At 44.4% G+C, this 18,855-nt stretch overlaps 1 protein-coding gene across 3 annotated transcripts in view; it reads left to right on the forward strand.

Moving 5' to 3' along the window:
• LOC144806430 (uncharacterized) overlaps nucleotides 1-18,855 on the forward strand; it is a 342,683-nt gene that overhangs the window by 283,374 nt on the left and 40,454 nt on the right. Inside the window, exons 2-3 of one of the 3 annotated variants that reach the window (XM_078672798.1) lie at nucleotides 11,072-11,122; nucleotides 15,454-15,573. The exons of 1 other annotated variant lie outside the window; for it this stretch is intronic. The gene's annotated coding sequence lies outside the window, so the exon portion shown is untranslated. The remainder of the gene's footprint in view (nucleotides 1-11,071; nucleotides 11,123-15,453; nucleotides 15,574-18,855) is intronic. One more of the 3 variants, XM_078672799.1, reaches the window with a different exon arrangement.

Raw genomic sequence — 18,855 nt, forward strand, 5'->3', positions numbered from 1 at the left:
TAAAAACCACTACAGACCAATGTCTAAACCTGTCACTAATATACCAGAGCGAAAGACGGGAAAATCTACATGGTTTTTATAGACTTGTCAGCTGCATTTGACTGCGTGAGCCATCAAAAACATTATTATTTATTCGAGGAGATGGGGATTGATCCACTTATAATTAACTTTATCCGCCAACTATATGTAAATGCCACTGCATGTGTCCCGAATGGCAAAAATGTGGAATGAACCCGCCCCTTTAAGATCGCTAGGGGAGTTAAGCTGGGATGTGTCCTCGCCCCGTTTCTGTTTTTTTCCAGCTATACAAACAGGGTTGAGGCAGCCCTCTCGGGCTCATAACACGGACGTGCCCGTGTTTGACACCAACCCCCTACTAATGTTAGCTTATGCTGAGGTGCAGTGTTAATTGCAAGAACGGGGGTAGCTCTCCAATGGCTCATAACAACAAATGCATCATTCATGGCTTCGCTGGACCTTAAAGTAAATGATACAAAATCTTCTGTCATTATAGCAGGATCTGGCAAAGCTGATAAATCCCCACATTTCCATATGGATTGCCAGAAAACAGAAGTGGCAGAGTCCTTTACATACGTAGGAGTAATACTTGATAAAAAATCAAACTTGGAAGAACCTGGTATCGGCAAGAGCACCAGGAATGAAAGGAGTCTGAAAGCTATTAAGGCCTTCTCCAAAAGTTAGACGCTAGCTCCCTTGACCCAATTAAAAACATTTCTCAGGCCAAGATGAAGGCAGTAGCCACATAAGGGGCAGGAGTCTGGGGTATGGCGCCTACCGGCTGTCTCCAAAAACTTGAAGATCATTTTTAAGTCCCTAGTGTCCCTACCATCCACTTATTCAAATGATATCTTACATATAGAATTGGGATTACCTTATATGTTACATACCATTAGACTAGCGCCAATTTAATACAAAATATATTTAAAGATTGTTGAAAATTGGACCATTACAATAAGATCAGATGGCTGAGTTATGTGGAATCAGAATTAATGGCAATTTGGTTGGGAGAATTATTTAAGGATTAAACGGCATGCAGGAAGATTTCAAAACAGTAATTAATTGAGATTTTTATGCGGAGGGCTCAGTATCTTCGCAGGGAAAGGAATTACAGAAAAAGACGGTCCTTGCATATCATTTGATTCCCCCGGGCCAGAGGGAGGATATTCCTATCTAGATCTAGATAGGAACTATTGAGATTTTGTCGGACTCTCCTCCCCTTGAGGTTAGGTTATACGGAGAGAAGAGTCAAACACTCAGATTTGATGCTGTGCCCCTGCGACAACCATTCCCCCCAATGTGACCTGCACCTAGTCTTGTTTTGTGTGTTTTATAATACAGGAAGAGAAGAATTTATCCTTTCGATTTTAAAGCGCCACAATTTTAAACGATGCCAGGTGGCACGTTACTTCTGTAAATCTCTGCCTGATCCCTTTGTCTGTGGTAGCCACCTTTCTGTGGGCCTGTATGAAAAGTAGAAAGGCGCGAGGTTGGTTTTAACTAATAATTATATGCAGAAATGAGTAATTTGATGTAAACTAACTGGATTCGGTCTATGAGGCACATGATGCACTTTATGGGATAAAATGTCCTGTAAAAATTATCTGATGTTCTTTTTTGATAATTCTACTTGCTCTAGGACTTTAACTTGTTATGAACTGGGGCTGGTTGTTGATCACTGATTTAAATTGTGCTTTTATGATCTGTATTTAAGAGATCGAATACAGATTTTTTTGATTGATTGACTTACACGTGTGTCTCAGAGTCTCACCCCTCTGTGCTCCCTCCACCTGCTGCTTCGAGCTGCTGCTGAAGTGTCCCTGTTGTGGCAGTGAGGAGCTCATGGTTGGTGGCACTGCTGCCTTGAATTCAGAGTTGTGCGTGTGCCTTTTAAAGACCACCAGTGGCGCTGCTCTTACCATGACCAGACACAAAGTTACCCCAGACAAAAGGGCAGCAGCCTGTGTGTGGAGGTCAGCGAAGGCACTCTGGTTGTCCTAAAATTTAACCAAACTTAAACTCTAATGGGCGGCAGCAATTCCTGAATACATACAGTTGCAATTAATGTATTTAAATTGTACAAAAAATAACAAAATATTTAAAATGTCTTGCAGATATTCTAATTTCCTTCCTTGTCCCCCAGGATTTGCCACAGTAACAAATTAGACACCTCGTCATTGAAAGAGGGCTGCCAGAATCAAAGTCTGTGGCTTGAATCTTTGGTGGATGACCTACCATTTCTACGCACACACGTAGACTACTTTCTATGCTCACCGGGACAAGCCGGCGGCTTTATGACACAACAGCATTCTTTGCCCGTGATGGTCTAGATGCGTATATCTGAAAAGGGCAAAAGTGTATCTTCATGCGCATTTGGAGTTAATTATCTCTAACGGCAGAAGTGTTCCACTGTACCAAAATGCTAAAAACCGAGTGATGGCTGGCAGACCAATGCAGCATCCGAATAGCGGTGGTCAAGGGGAAGGAGGTGCAGTTGAGTCAGCAATGATGTCTCCCTACTTACAAAACAAGTCCTTAACAACCTTCCCTGGGGAGAGGCAGGCCTGCACAGCCATGCCGGTGTACAGCAACAGTTCAGTCTATATTCCGCTTTTGTAACTGTGGGATATTTTCAATTATTATCGTGATATTCACATTAAAAAAACAACTCCCTTTGTTATACGTTGTTATGTATTCCGCCCTTTAGGCATATTCAGCCAAGGTCCAAATTGTGGGGCTTTCTTTTCGCCCCACTCCAGTGGCGACAGCCTCTTTATTAACTCCGCATTTGCGTCAATTTCTTTGTCTGTAAATTTATACTCTACTTTTTTAAACCATTCTGTGGTGTTCGACATTTCTTCTCGTCAATCTTTAAATTCTTTGGATGTTAATGTTCGTCACATGCAATGTGGGCTTGGCATGTCAAGCAGTGAGCACGCCACATGATAAAGACTGCGGTTATAAATTGAGTTAAAAATTTGGTTGTATGAAAGGTGTGCAACCCGTTTTCATGTTAAAACGTCATATATTCAGCTAAGGGCCATCAGCTTCGCTAAAACCAAAACTGGCGTTTTGTATAAAGCTGTTTTCTTTGCAGCTCTTTTATTGTATTGTGACTAGTGGAGTGGTGTGGCTCACTGGTTAGAGGCAGCAGTCCCGGAAGCAGAGAACGGCCCGGGACCAGGGTTCAATTTCCGACGCGGCAGGGTCTTGGACCAGGGTCAGCGGACTCGATAATTCTCGCCTCGGTGCTTACTCTAATCAGGGATCACACTCTGCAACTCTGGGCATTAAGCTTGCCTCATCTCTACAACGGCCCACCACAGACGCCGGGGATGCCTGGTTTCACCTTGGAGATACCCAGTAGGGACCATCTCACAGGGAAAGCCAGGACGGGTTCCCCAGCGGTCTCCAGCGCCGGGACGCTTACGGGCAGCAGTGTGCTTTACAAGTCCCACACATTTACTAATTCAATGTTGCCGGACTGGGAAGCAAAATCAGCTCGGAAATGTTGCATTTAAGATTAGGGGCCAGATGTATCATACCAACATTTTGCGATTCTGAAATTGCGAATTTTACCAAATCGCTATTTTGGAATCTCAAAATGCAATGTTTTTAGGAATTGCAAATTATTTTGCGATTCCTTAACATTACCTAATAGCGATTCTATAAATAGCGAATCGCTATTAGGTAATATGACTCCATTCATTCCTTTAGGCCTAAAGACCCATAGTCTTTAATAATTTTCGATTACCAAATTGGTAATCGCAATTAGCGAATGCAAAGCCAAGGGTGCCTAGGGGCCTAAGCCGCACCCCCCCGAATTACTCCCCCCAAAAGAGAAGTGTGTACTTGTAAAGCACACACATGCCGTCTCATGATACTTTGAACAATGCATTTTTGTAAATTTTTCAGTTTGCTTGCACATGGTTACCATCAACTTGAAGTCGTTGTTAATTAGCGTTTCCTAAATGCACAGTTCGCATTTAGGAAAGGCTTCTTTCATTTGCAAAAGGGATACGCAGATTGCGATTACCTAAATTGCAACTGCAAAGCCTTTCATTCATTAGAAAATGCCTTTTTCAGTTCACAAACCGGCTGATTCTGCTAATGGGCCCGTTTGCGAACGGAAAAAGGCTTGATACATCTGACCCTAGCCGTCTCAATTGTCCATGTTTGCGGAAGACACTGTTTGCAAATCCCAATGGGGTCGCAAATTGCATGCCTCATCAATATTCATGAGGCAAGCGCAATTTGCGACCCCATTAAGCCTGGCTAGCACTCACATGGATGATGACGTGAAATCTGGATAGATGGATATATCCATACCTTTGTCCGATAACTTGCCGAGTTCTCTGGCCTTTCGGAGCGCCGCATCTCTGTCTCTGTAACTTAGTAACTTGGCGACAATCGGTCTCGGTCTGGAGCCAGTAGGGGGTTTTTCATTTTTTCAGGAGATTAGTCACCATTTCCTGTACAAATCTTATTAACTGGAAATGGGATAAAAAGCTGCATTGTTCAGCCCAATTTTAACAGCAGTTAAAGTAAAGTGCAAATATGTACATTTTATAAGGATCAGAGAGATTGCATGGGGTGTGAAATCCCTCTGTTATCAAAGAGGAGTCAGTAAATGTAGTTCCAGCTATTTAGCATCTGTAGTTTTTGTCTTAAACAACAGACGTGTTTCCATTTTATATCCTCTGTTCTTATAAGTTAGAAGGTGTTGAAGAGATAGTGCTACGGGTTCTGACCTCTGAGGCCTTTCTTCAGTCTTGTGCAGAGCAGTTGTGGTCATCAGGTTTGTCTGTGGTCAGGAGAAAAGATTCAACTGCCTCTATGCCTTTGTCATGGGGTATAGATGTATATAGTGCTTTCACATCTATGGTACAGAGGATGGTATCGGGAGTAAGTTTGTCCTGGATGGTTTCTAAGATGTTTAAAAAGTCAGTGGTGTCTCTGATGTATTTACTCATGGATTGTACCAAGGGCTGTAAATGTTTGTCCAGATATCTTCCAATCGGTTCATGTAATGAATTGATGGTAGAAACAATCGGTCTAAACGGAGGTATGGTTGCATGTTTGTGAATCTTAGGTATCATGTAAATGTAGGGTATTGCAGGGTTGGATTTGTTGATGGTAACCTTTTCGATGGCAACATTGAGAATGGTTTGTAAGATGTTCATGAAATCATTGGTAGGGTCAAACGATAAAGGCATGTAAGTGTTGGGATCTTGGATGTGAACATTAAAATTTTTCTCATAAAAGTCGGAGTCCATGATGACCATTGCCCCACCTTTATCCGCTTGATGAATGGTGATTTCTGTTTTTGCTGCTATTTGTAAAAGGGACTGTTGTTCCTTTTGACTGATGTTTGTATTTTTAATTTTTCTTTGGTTGTATATTTTTTCCAATTATTTTAGAGTAATGGTTTCGAAAGCATCTAGAACTTTGTGGCTGGTGGGAGCCATAAATGTACTTTTATTACATAGTCCCATTAACGTGTTATCTCGTGGGCTTTGTGTTGAATCTACCACGTTATGAAAAAAATGTTTTAGCCTTAGTATACGCATGAATTTGAAATAACAAACTTTTATGTCAAGGTGATTGGAGTAATACGTAGGAACAAACGATGTTCCCTTTTGTAAGGTTCTCATTTGGAAGTTCGATAATTTGTGTCTGGAAATATTGATCACTAGGTTCCCTGACTGCGCGTTCCCTTTGCAACAGGTTTTGTTAACAATGTTTTTCCTCCTGCTTCGTCTTGTGGCCTTGGTTATGCTCAGCACTATGTTTTTAATATCTTACATTCCGGCATCTTCCTTTTTACCATTGTCCCAACAGACGCGTGAGTTTATCGTAGTACCCATTCAATCGTGTCACCTCGTTATCTTCAAACGCTATGTTTTTTCCATTCACCGATCTTTTGATTCAATCCATTAACATTGCAGTACTTCAAATACCGCATGAGCACTCGCCGCTTTTTACATTTTCCTTCACTGTTTCTCATCATATCTTGTGTGTACCTTCCATTACGTCCAGCACCATTGGAACTTTAAATACCACAAATTCACTTGTTTCCTTTTTTCAGGGCATCACCTAACAGTTAATACACGTTGACAGGCACTAACCACGCGATCACTTATAATTATGGATTCTCAAATTCACCAGAGTTTTTCACACGTTATCACTATGGCAGTTAATCATACTATTGGTATGGTATTAGGGCTCACAGTTTTATGATACGTAGTTCTTTGACATTTCTGTCTGTATTTATCTATTTTTATTTTTTGCTAATTTTTTCAATATTTTTTTGTGTGCAAAGTGTATAAATGAAACTGCAATGAGAATATGTCCACATTTATTTACTGATAAATATATAATCACATTTGAATGACCAAAAAGGTTCAGCTATTTGCAGTACAATACAGTCATCTGAAAACATCTGCATTGTGTTACAGCATAAGCAGCTGTATATTGGCACTTATTTAACGTACATTATGAATGTGTTGCTTTTTTAACTCTCCTACCTGTCAAACTGTTCACTTACTTTCCTGGCATTTATGATTGACAGTAGTGAGAACTATCCAAACAACATATTTTCCATATTTTTCTGTATCTAAAAAATAAATACAGACAGGAAAATAGATTGTTTTCTGCCTGCATTTATCAATAGAAATGTGTAAAAAAAAGAAAACTGGGAGCCCTAATTTGTATATGGCAGTTTCTTTCATAAAACTATAGAAGTCGACTGTGGTAACTTTGTATAATTTTGGTTCTTTATTTTTCATGGACTAAGGTGAACACTTATCATTTTGGCCAGTTCTTTTTTCAAACAGGTTTAGCATTTGACCTCTACTTTTTGGTGCAACCTGTTGAGCCACTTGTACAGTAGGCGATGTGGCTGGGCTAGTACTAGATTGCTGTAAAGGTTTTGTTTTTGAGCACTTATTGTTGAGAGTAAGTGAGGCAGAGCGCCGACGCGCTCGGAGACAAGTGGCGGAGGGAGTGTCTGTCCTCTACGCATGCGCAGTTGGTGCTGGAGACCGTGTCCTCTGAGGTTTATTCAAAACCCTCTATATCCCGCGCTCCGCTGTCGGAGCCAGTGTGTGTCCCCGGCGCATGCGCAGTTATTAACCCCAGGCCCCTTTGGACCCGCACTTCGCTACAGGAGGCAGTGGGTGTCCTCAGCGCTTCCGCACTTAACTCAAGGCCTCTTTAACCCCCGATGCGGGAAGCAGTATCTGTACCCAGCGCATGCGCAGCTGTTGGTACAGCTCCTCAGCGCATGCGCAGCTGTTGTTACAAATTCCTCTGCGCATGCGCGGCTGTAAGTGGCGGACCTCCTGCGCATGCGCAGCTGCACGCGGTTTGTCTGTTTGTTTCTGAGCCGGAGTCACAGTCTCAGGCCGCAGCGCCGCCTCTCACGGCCAACGCACAGCGAAGGGACGAAATGGCCTCGAGTCAGCGGTCGAACAGAAGTACATAACTATAAGAACGGTAGTGGGGGCGGGTCCAGTGAATGCGAGGGCGGGGCCTGCGGGTGGGGGCGGGGCCAGTGAATGAGTGGGGTCTGTGGATGCGGTGGCGGGGCCTGTGGGTGGGGGCGGGGCCAGTGAATGAGGGGGCGGGGCCTGTGGTGGGGGTGGAGGTCTGTGGGGGCGGGGCCTGAGGGTGTGGCTTGTGCTCAGTGGCTGTGGGGGCGGGGTAAAAACAGCAAACCCGCCCCGCCTGGGGGGCGTTGCCTTATAATGGGAGCGGGCGTCCGTATGGTTCTCGTGCACGTCGCCTGTGTGGCCAGAGTTTGGAGCTCGCTTCCTCCGTACCTTCGCACCGCCACCTCTTTCCGCATCTTCCGAAAGGACCTTAAAACTCTTCTCTTCAAATTCACGGCGACCAACAACTCTGACTGTTTCGTGTTCCTCACTGGAGACTAGTTTGTTCTTAAGCTTCAACTGTGAAATGTGGTTTTCTGGAACACGAGTTGCTCCAACTTTAGTTTGCAGCGTGTAATTTATAGCGGATTTATACTCTGTAAATATGTTACCATAATATCTAATCCTATATACTTTGCTCTATTGTAAAGCGCTCTGACACCTCTGGGTAAAGAAGCGCTATCAAAAAATGCCTAAATAAATCCAATGCCCTGCGACCAGGCTTTTGGCGACTCGTCGTGGCCTTGGGGCTCCCAGTCACACGTCCTCAGGTCTGTAGACTAAAGACTGCTGCAGCTTGCAACTCAGAACTGTTCAACTTCTCAGGCCCCGACGGGCTGCTTTTGGAGGCTTCAGGCATGATTCTGAATGCCGCCGTAGGCGCCGAATCTCAAGTTGCACATTCTTACCATTCTCCCGAGCCACTGCAACCACAGACTTTACCCATCTGCTGACCGCATCTATAAATTATGTTTTTGACACAAGTGTGTTCACATGAGCATCTTTTAATTTGGCTGATCTGGGACGTGACCTGGGGCTTGCTGCAAATATTTTTAGGTCTAACCTACACAGCGCGCATGCGCTGCCTATAAGGGACCTCTTGGAATCGCTCAGGACTTTTTGCTTAAACTCGTGCATGTTTTGCACTTGTCTCTAGTGGCACTCGTGCACATTTTGCGATTCCCTTGCGGCAGGGAGCTGCAGCCCCATCTATTTTCAATTATCTTGCTCACACTTTCGAAACAGATGGCACCTTTTCTCACTCCTGCAAGGGAAATTCTGTGTATGTCTGGTCCCTGTTTGAAACCTTATCTGTGTGCTTTGTCCCACATGACAGCCCTATTTATCTCTTTTGCCTTTGGTTTTAGTTGTGCGTTTCCTTAATTGATAACCGCAGCACATTTCGCTGCTGGCAGTTCACTTGGCAGGATGGCATAATCTGCTTGTCGTGCCTGGATGCTTGAATGGTTTGCATGTGGTTGTGTCGTTTTTACATGTTCATGTGCTTTAGCTAAACTATGTTTCTGCTGATTAAAAAAACAAAAAAAAATCGTTTCTTCCGGGTGGCAGGTAACTCGTATTCTGGTATTCTGGAGAGGGTCTGAATCTTTGCAATATCATGACATCACCACAGCCTGATATTCCTGGTAAATTATTTAATCTCTAGGTTCCATTCAACTCTTCCCTCTCCGGCTTGATGTGGTACCTGTGCCTCCAGTCACCTCCCCCCTTTCTTGTTTCCCAGTTATAGCCTTCAAAGTAAGAGAACCTGTTAAAAAAGAGCACCTCTTTCCACTAGAAAAACAAATAACCTCAAATTTATGGACAGTTGACGTTTATCTAATTGTAAGCCTGGCATGCGTTCAGATTGTTACACCACTAATCACTGTCGTTTGAGTTATGTGCTAACAACCTGGCTTGAGATGTTTTCATGTACTTGTTCTTTAAAGTCTGTTTTCAAAGTGCCTATGTGCTTCAAAAAGAGCCACAAGTTGGGGTATTTTTGGCTTTGAAAATGATCAGGTTATAAGTCTGCCCTGCTCCAAATTCTTTGCCATAATGTGGTGCGTTCCTTGAACAGACTGGAGAGTATGTTTTGATTTAGAGGACTACGTCATAGGAACAAAGTGACTGTGCCTCTGTCTTGTCCAAAGCTCACTATGGCAGTTGTTACAGGTGGGGGTTTAAGGCACACGTGGGAAGTAATGGGAAATGCCCGGATCAAGGACAGTGTTGCAGTGTTGGGGCATTTTCAAGCAGTATGAGTGTATGCTCTACTGTAAAAGTCGGCACAATTGATGTTAATGAGGAAGAATGTCCCCAGAGGGAATAACTTAGTTTTAGAAATTGATTCCATAGTTCGTTCCACCTTCATGCAACAGGTAATGTGTCCCTTGTGTATCTTTCATGCTGATACGGTGTTGTTAAATGGAATGGCGAATTCATGACAACCCATCAAGATTTTGTGTGATGTAGCCTTTGATAAAACTAGAGTTGTGAGGAACAGCTGACACACCTTAGGTGAGCAGGATATTGATATATACTGGATTACTTTGTTAGTCCGCTGGAATGATTGGGTAAGAAGATTACCTCAAAAATGTATGTAGCCGTCAATGGAAGGTAAGGGATGGAATGACAGAATCAGACTAAGTTGGCTTCGCTATGAGGCCGGGTCCGGATAATGCAGCGGTGTTGAATGACATGCCTGTGTCTAACGTAGATTTTGATACCAATGACATTAAGAATACTTTACCTCATTCTCCTGATGTTTACCGAGTGGGAGCAGTGAATGGTTTGAGCATTGTATCACACTTAAAGCTCAGGCAGTACCTCTCATTCATAGAGTGCGCTTTGTTTTTCTCAAGGTACGGAGTGAGCTTGCTGCCCTTTTACATGATTTATGATGTCACCAATTCTTCTGAATTGTTTTGCCAGTTTTATTGTCCAGAAGAGGTCTGGGGGCAAGCATCTTTTAAAGTTCACAGACCACAGCCCTTTGCTTTGAACCCTTAATGGTGCCAGTCAGGCCCCTGTAAGGCTGCTAATGTTGTTTTTAAAATTACAACTTTGACATCAAATTAGTAAACAGAGACTGAAACTACAGGGCTGGCTGCTTATCTAGAAAGCCATTTTTGGGTAGTTTGGGTGACGAGGATTTGGATTTTCATGAATGTTTGTGGCAGCAGTGTTAGACGTTGTCCATGATGCTGCTTGTGCTGACCCAGGAGTGGTGCCAGTTAACAAGGACTTCACAGATGGTCTCCCCTGGGACTGGTGCTTAAGTGCTGAGGTGTTTGGGTGTGCTCAAGTGGCGGCAGAGCTAGCGGCAGAGCTAACTCTGTCTCTGGGTATGGTTATGAGACCCGATTCTTTTGTTCTGCTTGGTAAGCCAAGACCGTACTTGTTGAATATTCATCCAATGTGAGTGGTGAGATCCGCATTGCTGGTCTGCCTGAAGTTGTGATGCTGCTGACAGTAGCGCGCCTGCTAAAAGTGATGGCGTGGCTGGTGGAACTATAAAGCCAAATAAGAGAAAGTTATCTTCCGACACCACAGTCTTTGTGACAGAGACCAGTAACACTGAAGACTCTGAGACTCACAGCAGTAATTTCTCCTTTCAGAGCATTATTGCTGCGGATGGAGTGGAGCCAAGAAGTAAGCACATTACTAAGGTACCAACAAAGTTTAATCTTTTTCATTTATATTAACTGTTTCTCTTTTGCAGCATTTGGAAATGCATTTTCTAGTTTTGATGCTTTTTTTGTCTTGTAGGTTGTTACCTTTGGTTTAAAGGGTATGATGTTGTAGTGTGTGACCTTAATGCTGCAGTTTGCATTTCAATACCATCATTTGCTTATCCTGGAAAATCTCCAGGGTGTTGGAGGTTTGCTATTCCAGAGTTCTTTCTTCAGCTTCTGGGCAGTTGTTGCTCTGTGGCGATCTGTGGTCCTATTTCTCTGCTTTTCTTGTAGCAGCTCCTATCAGAGCTTCATACTCCCGCCAACGATAATAAAATGCCAGGCATCACCCAGCACACAACACAGCCTATGATGGGCTACGTCTATCTGCTTGGCGCAGTTAGAGCGCGCATAAAGTTCTCCGGACCCATAAGGCTGTGAATGTAACCTAAGGGCTTAAGATGAAATGAAGAGCTTACCTCCTTCCTGAGTGTCTCCAGACTGCTGGGTGCAGACCCGATCGCTGGCAGCACCCTGGAGTATGTATGTATAAATCAGATTATGTTGGAAGTAACCTGCAATATAGTGACAGGCAGCACCCTGCCATAGAGTAGGATTTCTCATAGTATTTTATTTCCTGACTCATTAATGGAGATAGTCTTTTAACTGGCAGAAGAATAACACTGACCATGCATTTTCCTGGCACTGTCTTTAAAATGACGTACACATTAGGAATGTCATTTCGTTCTGCTGGAATAATAACATAATAAAGTTATATATATATTTTTTTGTCCTCATTTGCCTCATTTGGGAAACATCAACCACCTTTACGTGTCTGCGTAAGCATGAGCCCAGAAACCTAGGTTCATAACTCTCTCTCCAAGACACAGATATCTTATTGGCGGAAGAAGTTACCAACAATTTGAGGGCTAGCTAAGTGACTCCATCAAGGTGTTTTACCACCTATTGGACCGCAATATTAACCGAAGGGAACCAATCCGAAAGGTCCGTGGAGCAGAACAGGCATAATCATAGGACCGGGGGGAAAAAACAGGAAAAAAAAATAATAGAAACCCCAGAAATCCTAACTCCACTGTACCAACAATTCCCAAAAAGCTACCTTTTATTTACTACATGATCTGGCCATATCCACCCTGGAGACTTCATAAAGGGACGTCAGCCAGCCAGAGTGTGTTGGAGCGGCTGAGTCAACCCAAAACTTACAAATTTGTCTCCTTGCCAAAAGGATTGCATAAAAAAGGAAGGATCTTGTATAGCCACGGATATTGTCATCGATTCCAAAAATAATTAATGGGAGGGTGATATTCAAGGAAATTTTGAGGATAGAATCCAAAGAGGCCTTCACTTCCTCCCAGAAAACATTGGGTCTCTACTTGAAGGGATGTTATTTCATCCTCCTCTAATAATATTGTCCGATCGAAGGACCAGGAAGAATGTCCAGGCTGCTGGCCGGAATTTAGGCTGAGAAAAATAGCCGAATGATTGGGGAGATGGGAAGGGAGATATACTATGTCCTCCAACCGGTCCTTGAGACTATAGCTGAACAGTGCATAGTCTAGTCTAGACAAATGCTTATATTTTAAGTTCCGGAAAGATGCCCCCAGTTTTTCCCCTGCCCTTTCCCTCCAAATATCTGCGACCCCAACTGTGCCATAATTGTCACCAGGGCTTGCCTGGATTTTGAAAGGACGCAGGCTCTTGAGTTAGGAGATTTGTCGAGTTTAGGATTTAGAACAATGTTAAAATCCCCAACCCAAATTACAGGGTCTTGAAAAGCTAATAGATGACCATGGATGATTTCTAGATATGTAGGGTCGTCCTGGTTTGGACCATAGTATCCTACCAATGAATACATCCAACCTCCTAACAGGGCCCTCAATAAAAGCCATCTCCCGCTGTGGTCCTCCTTATATTCCACAATTTGGGCCTTTGCTTGTTTTTTAAAAATAAACAGACCCCCTCTAATGTCAGCAGACTGGTCTGTGCACACAAAGGTGTCTATCCATTTCTGTCTCAGCTTTAAGGAGATCTGTTTCCTGTATGACAATGACTTGTGCTGGGAGTCTCTCAGATATTGGAGTATTTTTTCCCTTCTACCCCTCATGCGCAAGCCATTGACATTCCAGGATAAATATTGAATCATCGTCATCTTACTTTCACCCCCCCCCACATAATTCTATCCTTTTCTGGGCCAAACGCCTAGAGCCCTCGCGATGTCCCCAATGTGGCATTAAAGAAAACTGTACTGGCGCTGGCATATGAGGAAATTTTGTGCTTCTACGCCCGCCACCCCGCTTGGCTTCCCCTCCCCCCACCCCCTGGAAAACACATCCCTACTTACACTGGCCTGATGTATGGCCAGTTTTACGTCCTCTAACCGCCCCCTCTCCTCTACCCCCGAATTGTGACTGTGTCAGTGCTTGGAAGTCATGTGTGTCTAAATAGTAGTCTTTCTTTAGAGTGTATATATTAAAAACGTTTTTTCCCCCCTGTTTTTCCTTTTCTTCCCTCTTTATTCTTCTTTTTTTTCCCCATTATGATATTAGACCACCCCCTTTTTTGTTATTTTTTATTTTTTTTAGATTCTTCGTTTGTTTTCAATTTACCCATATACGGGTCTAGTGAAGATTTTATAGTTTAGGTTAGATCTAGTACCATGAAGACATCGTGGGAGAGCTTTAATCTACCTACTGGGTAAAGTGCAGTCTCAAACCCTGGTTATCTTCCTTTTCAACTTCCTGTCCCCCCCCCCGTGAAAAGTCCTTTATGCACTCCAACATCTCGTCAGCCTCAAGTGGGGTCCTAAGATTGTGCATCTTATTATTGAACATAACCCGTAAGAAAGCAGGGAATCTCATTTGTACCGTGGCCCCCAAGGCCCTGAACTTCTCCATCCTCTGGCCTATTTCCCATTGCCTGTCTAGCGTGGTCTTAGAGAGGTCCAAACGAATCTCAAACAGGAAGTCCAAGGCTTTTTAGTGTTTTAGCTTTCAAGGCCAAGTTTAGAATTTTTTCTTTTAGCGAGTACGTGAGAAAGTTAACAAGTATCTTCCTTGGTTTTACCCTCCCAGGATTTAAACGGAAAGGGTCCCTGTGGATCCTTTGGATATCTTTCTCCAAGATGTCTGGAGACTCCTCAAGGTTTAAGGCTCTTTTTAATAATACAACCACAAAGGTCTTGATGTCATTCCCTTCTTCCCCTCCAGAACCTTCAGGAGCCTAAGATTATTGCTCCTTGAATAAAGTTATCTTGTACTCTGCTATGATGTTGCACCACAGATCTTTGGCTGCAATGCCTTCCATGTTTCATTCAAACGTGCTTTCTACAGGCCACATACATGATTTGGTGCTGTAGAGAAATAATGCTCCTGTGTACTGTGGCAGCCTCAGAAATAATGAAAAACGTCATGATTTCTCTTTCAGCACTTCGTGTAATGCCTTTCACTTTTTGACTCATACATTTGGCAGAAACATAACTTAGTACCATTAAAATAGTTGTGATGGGGAACATTCATGTGGGGTTAGGACTGGCTCGACCAGAGTGCTTGCTGACTTGGAGGAGCATGGAGTTGACCACCTTGCCTGGTCCGGTGTGGAACCAAGCCAGCGATGCTTTGCTGCAGGCTCATTTGCCCTGATAGCTGGTCGACAGTTTGAGGAGGAGGAGGCGAAGAGCTGGCTAAGTGTGCCATGAGGCTGGCAGTTCAGTACATCCCTGAGAAGTGAGCTTTGAGTCGCTGTAGTGTTCCTCTTATACCACGTGCAATTCATCCTTTCCAAAGCCTCAAGAATTCCTGGGTGTGAGGGGCGGCTGATTCTGATTGGGTGCTTGATAGTTTTCCAGAAACTCATGTTCTTGATTTTTCATGCTTGTCAGTAGTTAATTAAATACGCCCAGGGGTCTTATCTCTTCAGTGACTCAAGCTGCAACAAAGGTTTTTTTGTCGTTACAAATAAATATGAATGGCTGACAAGCCTCTGTCTGTCAAAGAATGGAAGGGCTGGGGAACTGTCATTCATCTCACTGCTAAGCAGAGCCATGTCATGCTTCACCCTCACTCAGGCCTCTGATTTTAACCAACATCGTTCAGAACACTGGGACTTTAGAGCCCATCCTTTTAATGAGTAAAGCAAAACTACAAGTCCCATAAGCAATAGTGGTAGAAGGTGTCATGCATGACCTGGGGCAACATCCGATTCAGCACATCCAGTTCCATTTGCTAAGTATTTGACACAATATTGAATTTATAACCTTTGTTTTTTATGGTCATGAGTCATACTAAAAATTTGTCTTTTATTTTCAGGGTCAATTAAGTAATGGTCACCAGCTCGGATGCTCAGTTAATTCTTCAGTATTTGTCATTGATCTCCACGTGTGGCTGGTTTGGGTCTGCCCCCTGCATCTATCCCGATAATTTGCACAGGTAAGGAGCTTGTAGAAGCAACTTGATAACCCGATACTCGTCTGTAAAAAGTGCGCTCCGAGGCAGGTATCCAATATTTTTTTTAAAACAAGCAAGCGCCAATATCTGCTATGTACATTTGTTAAAATAAAACACAATCAAATCACAGTATACTGTTCCCGAGGTTCAGTCCCAGAGACATTATCTGTAACTGAACGCAGTCACCCTAGGAAGCATGTGCTTTTAAGACAAGTTGCGTTCACTCACCTGAAAGTGAACATGCTATCGACCAGTTGGGCGGGCGCTAGAGAGCCCGGAGCAAGATGGCCAGACATTAGTGCAGCTCTGCTGGTCAGGGCCCAACATCCTATATTATCCCGTCTTACCTGTGGGCGATCGTTTGCTCTGCTCTGTCGTTCGCGAAAATGGAGCTGTTTGTGGAGGATTTGTTGAAGACAATGTTTGGTGCCGAAAACTTCTCCGTCATGTTGGTGGTAGAGCAGGCGCATAGGTCCCTTGTGCCGCGCCCGGTCCCAGGGGCGCCTCCACATCCGATTATAGCAAGACTCCTTAATAATAGGGGTCGGAAAGTGGCGCTTCGGATGGCATGGGAAATGGGCACTACAAGGTATCAGGGAACAGAGATACAGCTCTATGTGGATTTCACAACAGCTGTTCAGCAAGCCCGGTGGGAATTTCAACAGGTCAAGAAGAAGTTGCAAACGCTTGCAATCCAGTATGCAATGCTCTACGCAGCCCGGCTCAAGATCCAACACGGCAGCAAGCTGAGGATCTTCATGACTCCTAAGGACGCACTGCATTTCATCAAAAAAATTGAGCGTAAAGCCTCGACGATGACAGAGGGTGGAGAAGCAGATGCAGGGGACTGATGAGGCTGTGAAGGTGCTGCAGATCACCTCAGTAGTTCTGCTGTGTTACATGCTGGAACATGATTAGAGCCAACAGCTTCGATATCTGAACATTCTCTGTTGTTTGCTGTTATAGGTATATGGTGTAGGTATGGGCTCACATCTTGCCACATCAAGCTGGCTGATACATGCTCCTATAACGTTCGGATTGTATGTCAGTAATGAGCCTGATTCCGTTTTCTTTGCTGTTTTCTCTTTATTTTACTAGTTGTACACATGCTGTAATATGGTTATTTTCCGTTGCTCCTTGATGTCTAGCGTACTTGCTGATCCTTCACGGATACAGTCAGCAAAGGAATGACAGATGCTATACATACTATGGAGGGTGGGAATTGACGGTGGATAGCCTTAACGTTGTGGACTCCAGACTGTCATTGATTACTGTGGGGTCTTTTCAATTTGTTACAGTTTTTACTACAATATACTACAGCTAGTTCGATTGAAGGGGGCTATGATTATGGCTCTGACCCCCCTGCTTACAATAGTGGGGGCATTTGGGCTACTAACTTTCCTCAAAAGGGAACTTCCCTAGCAGTTTAGCTTTTGTTCCTGGGGTGTGAGCAGGTTCTCTGCTTTTGGTGGGTGGGGGCAAGGGTTATGTTTTGTTATGTTTCTTCTGATGGGGCTGCGGGCATGATTGGGATGCCTGTGTGGGTGGGGGGGACTGAAAGAGGACTTGTTTATATGTATTGTTATGCTGTACAGAATGCAATATGCCAGGCAGAATGCTTTATAAAGACAGCATGCAACATTACAGTGGGATATGATAATTGAACTTAATGTGAATGGTAGCTGAGTTGGGCAAACTTACATGGATAACGTGGAACGTCAGGGGCCTCAATAGTCCAAAGAAAACGAGACAGGTGCTTGCATACTTGGATAGGCATAATGTACAAGTGGCGTTTCTGCAAGAGATCCATCTGACTAAACAGACGGCCGAGAAGGTAGCCACGAAGTGGGCTGAGTTTAAGTGGGCCTCCAGTTATTCCTCCTATGCAAGAGGCGTCATGCTATTTATTAAGAAAGGCAGCCCCTTCCAGGCGACTCATGTGGATATAGATTATTTTTTTTTTTTTATTTGTTTTATTGTTGCATCAAAGTAAATGGATACAGTGGAAATTATCAGCTGACGTGGCCTCAACATTCAGCCATGCGTGCAACGTTTTTCGGTTTATACAACTGGTGCAAATATACAATTCCTCAATTAATCTGTGCAGATCGTACAACCATGTCTGCTGGTCGGGAGACAGTGAACCTGCATAGCCAAGAGGACAGTGGATAATAACAGGTACGTAGATTCCCGTCTCAAGGGCGTTGGATCAGGGCCTGTACTGTCCGTGAACGGTGCTACCAGAGAACAGGGGGGGATAAAACCGTGGGAGGGAAGCATGTGGGCGCCAGCATGGTCAAAGTAGGGGGATACCGGTGACGGGCGTCGGGGAGGGGGGGGGACCCAAGGAGTTAATCAGCCTGCAGTCCAGAGGGGTGAGTAGGCAATCAGGAGCCTGCTCTGGGGGAGGGGGGGAGACATCGGGTAGATGCTATTGGTCTTCTCGGGCTGGGAGGGGAGGGGAAGGGGTAGGCGGAACACTTACACTTGTGGACTGTCGGAAGCTGTGGAGGAGCATGGCCCATTCCATGGATATGGGAAATTTACGCGCGCCCCTGGCTTCTTCCTCTCTAAGAGCATCCTCTTCCGCCGCCGCCCATTTACCGACCGCCCCCGTCCAGGCTGCTATAGGGGGACCCTCCGGGGATCGCCAGCGCATGGCTATGCATCTGTTCGCTAACAGGAGCGCTAAGGACACGAAGCGTCTATGCACTGGGACTCGTTTAGGGACATGAAAGATGCCTAGTGCGCTAGACTCCCAGGTGGATAATGTGGTGAGGCCTGTCAGTTCCGACAGGGTGTCGTGTACTGCCCGCCAAAAGGAATGAAGGTCGGGGCAGCTCCAAAACATGTGGCGAAAATCTGCGGCAGGGTCGCAGCATCTGGGGCATAGAAATGGCGTGGAGGGATAGAATTTCTGTAAGCGCGCTGGGGTGAGGTACGCCCTGTGTAGGATATAGTATTGGATGTTCTTGAAGCGGGCGTTCCTAGAGACGCGTTTGGGGGCTTCCAGCGCCTTAGTCCACTCAGAGTCATGTAGCGCGCGGCCTATGTCCTCCTCCCACGTAGTTCGCAAGGTCGTCAGGGGAGCGTGTGAGAGTTCTCGGATGGATTTATACAACCAGGTGACTAAGTGGCGTCCCGACTCATGTGGATATAGATGATGATGATGGCAGGTATCTCATTGTGCAAGGGAAAATGTGTGGCATGACACTGACTCTGATTAATCTGTACTGTCCTAATATTGTTGACTCTGGTTTTTAT

The sequence above is a fragment of the Lissotriton helveticus genome (genome assembly GCF_964261635.1).
Source record: "Lissotriton helveticus chromosome 1_1 unlocalized genomic scaffold, aLisHel1.1 SUPER_1_unloc_7, whole genome shotgun sequence".
NCBI lineage: Eukaryota > Metazoa > Chordata > Amphibia > Caudata > Salamandridae > Lissotriton > Lissotriton helveticus.